Here is a 3,581-nt window from a genome sequence, read left to right on the forward strand (position 1 = left end):
TGCATACGTGGGTGCATGCATGAACGGGTGCATGCATACATGGGTGCGGTCATGTCTGGGTACATGCACATGTGGGTGCATGCACGAACGGGTGCGTGCATACATGGATGCAGTCATGTCTGGGTGCATGCATACGTGGGTGCATGCATGAATGGGTGCGTGCATACGTGGGTGCATGCATGAATGGGTGCGTGCATGAATGGGTGCGTGCACACATGGGTGCAGGCATGTCTGGGCACATGCATACGTGGGTGCATGCATGAACGGGTGCATGCATACATGGGTGCAGGCATGTCTGGGTGCATGCATGAATGGGTACATGCATGGGTGGGTGGAAGGAATCAAAGTGTGAGAAACACAAATTCACTGAGCTCACATTGCTGGATGCCTTTTCTACTCTTAGAACTGAGCCTTCCTTCACTGGGGTCTTGGGGACTCCTTTTTAGCTAGTCACTTACACGTGTGTATAACTTTGGAGACACATTTTTATTCCTCCAAATGTGCACATGCTCTCCTCACCCTCCACCAAGCCTCCCAGGCCCGTGTTCTTCCCTTGGCTCCTGCTCCCCCCCACTCTCCCGCACACCCCTCCTGGGTTTCTTTGGGTGACCTGTTTACTTCTCACAAAGGCTAACAATTGTGTTTGCCGTGCTTCGCAGGGATGTGGCTTTTGTTCATTTATATTGCACAGATAAGTGAGCGCAGGGGTGCTCTCTGCACGCATCTCCTTTCCCTCTGCCCGCACTAATCCAGACAGCATCACTGAATTTTCTCCAGTGCATCCAGTTTGACTTGCAAGTCAGGGGCAAAAGGAAAGAGGTCCTGGGACACCTACTTCTCTCCGAACCCTTGACCAGGCCTCCGCAGACTTCCGCCAAGCATTCCCCGCACCTGTCTCTGTCTCCAGAGGGATGGACACTGCCTGCCTGCCCCCTCCCTCGGCTGAAAACTGTCGTGTGCCGGTGCTCCAGCCATTCTCCAGAACACAAGGGCCTCTAAGTGCTAAGTGAAGCCCGGCTGACCAGGAGTGAGACACCCGAGCCAGACAGCTGAACGATGATTCCAATGAGCTGCGTTAACTCCCTGGAGTAGGAAAGTCTCGCTCTGGCCAGGACTTGCTCTAGCCCAAGGCTGACTTCTGGCTTCCCACTTACCGGCAGAGGGAAAGGCGGCTCGAGAAACTGGGTAACCCGCCCGAGCGCCCCACAGCGGGGTCCTGAGCGCCCCCTCCCTCTTACTGACAGTGTGGATTGATGGATTCCCTTGAATCCGTGCAACACCACCAACGAAGGTCTTATTATCCCCCTTTGAGATGAGAAAACTGAGGAATGACCAGCTTGAATAATTTTCCTACGACCATGGAGCCCGCTGTGGACTGAGGCAGGATTTGAACCAGAACTTAGGAGAGCAAGGAGAGAGCTGTCTGCTACCCACCAGACTCCCCTGTCCTTTTTCTCTGCTTTTTTTTAAAAGATTCATTTATTTGTACATACAGAACTGGGGTACAGGCCAGAGACTCAGGGGCAGTGAGAGATTTCACCAGAGACAGAGTGGGGAGCAGAACAGGCAGATCGACCAAGTACACTGCTGAGGGGAGCAGTGGGCGGGTCAGGAGAGGTCTGCCACGCCATGTGGTCTCCTCCAGGGCAGGCGGGGATCGAACTCATGGCGGAAGTGGCTTTAGCTTCTCAGTGCAGTGCTTTAACCCGCTGCGCCACCAGGGAGGGCCTTTCTCTGCTTTTTAAAGTTACAGCCACGCGCGTGCAGTGACGTTGGACCGAGGCGGGCACGCCAGGCGTGAGCGTGTGTGTGTGCACGTGTGTTGCCAGCACGAGCCATCCTCCAGCCGACCTCTGGAAGGGATGAGACAGAAGCCTAAGAGCGAGCAGCGGGCGTTCAGGAGGTGCTAGGTGTGTGGGCAGGGTCGTGGCTCCTGAGCTGCGGCCTGTGATCAGCGTGGGCTGCTGTGGGGTGAAGGAGCAGCGCTGGGCCTCGTGGCCCGCCCTCGTGGCCCTGGGCAGGCAGAGCTCGCTGCGGTGAGGCGAGGCAAGCCAGGCCAAGTGGCTGCAGGTGGGAGGGCGCAGCTGCTGGATTGAGTTTCTGCTCCGGGCAGAAAGCTGGCGGGTGAGATCCGTCTGGCTCTGACCTTGGGCAGCCACTGGAGGAGTTAAAGGTAACCTTTGTGAACTTGAGGTCACACCTCTCCTGCAGGCGGTGACAGGGAGGGGACTGCTCTAGCCCAAGGCTGACTGCTGAGTGCTGGCCAGGGGTTGCATCCCCAGCAGGGGTCCCTGAGGACCAAGGGCCCGCGGGAGGGGCCAGCCAGAGCTGCCTGGGCCCCCTGCACGACCTGGCTTACCTCTAGGGGGAGAGTGGGGGGTGTTGGAGCAGGCAAAGTCCCTTGCTGGCTGCAGTGGGGAGGCGGCCAAGGGTACCCCTCCGGGAGTGTGACTCCACCCCAAGTGGCAGTGGGGTGGTGAGAGGCCCTTCGTTTGATTCTGGAAACACTTTGGGGGTGATAAGAGGCAGTGGGGTCTCTGAGCGGCTGGGTGTGGAGAAAGAAGAGCAATTCCCGCGCTCATTCCAAGAGCTCCCCGTGCTTTATCCCCTGAACATTCTCGAAAGCCCCAGGGCAGGGGTAACCTGCTCCCGGAGTCACCGTGGGGGAAACTGAGGCCTGCTGCAATTCACTAACTTGCCTGAGTCCCCACAACTAGCCAGCGGCCAAGCCTGCCTGAAGAAGGCTTTCCTGGGGCGCTGTGCTTTCACACCCAGGGGTGCCCAGACCCAGTGACAACAAGGGTCATGGTTGGTTCCCAGAACAAGGAATCGACTGGAACAGTGTACTAAGGGAGGCTGCACCCATGGTAGTAAACTGAATGTAGCCCATGCCGCCACAGACCTCCCACTGCAAAGCTCTCCTGGCTACATCAAAGGGCTCCTGAGACAGGCAGCATCCGTGTGGGGACCGCGGGACCTCGCAACATCAGAGCAGCTGTGGACAGAAAGACAGTGGACGGGGCTGTTAGCCGGGGAGAGAAGGCAGGAGGGGCGGGCGGTCTCCGCTGCAGACCAGGAGCGACCTGAGTGCTTCCGTAGGTGCCAGGTGCAGCGAAGTGAAGCTGCCATGAGATTGGGTAGTAAGTTGGGGGTCGGGGGGTGGGGCGTGAATGCCCTCACATTGGACCTGTTCTTTCTACTTTCAACACATGAACACCTGAAACTTGCCTATGTGATGATGCAAACTAGTGAATAAGAACCACAGCTGGGAAGTGGGAAACCCGAGCTCCCTCCCCTCTGGGTCACCCGACTTGGCATGGATTTAGCTGCTAAAAAGAACAGCGTTCTAAGTTCTTTCTTGCGCTTTCTCCCACCCTGCCCCTCCCCCCCTCTGCGCCCGCCCCCACCCCGCCCCCAATACAGCAAGAAGACCAGAAACTGGACGCCAAGAAGAGGCAGCCCCTGAAACCAAGCCTGAGGCATCTGGGCAAGGACCCCCAGCCCCCAACCCCCAAAACTGTGAGAAATGAGCCCACACTGAGGGACTGGGCGGGGTCCCCAAGCTGAGGATTTAAAGGGGA

The sequence above is a fragment of the Condylura cristata genome, unplaced genomic scaffold, assembly GCF_000260355.1.
Source record: "Condylura cristata isolate star-nosed mole 26May11 unplaced genomic scaffold, ConCri1.0 scaffold00010, whole genome shotgun sequence".
Lineage (NCBI taxonomy): Eukaryota > Metazoa > Chordata > Mammalia > Eulipotyphla > Talpidae > Condylura > Condylura cristata.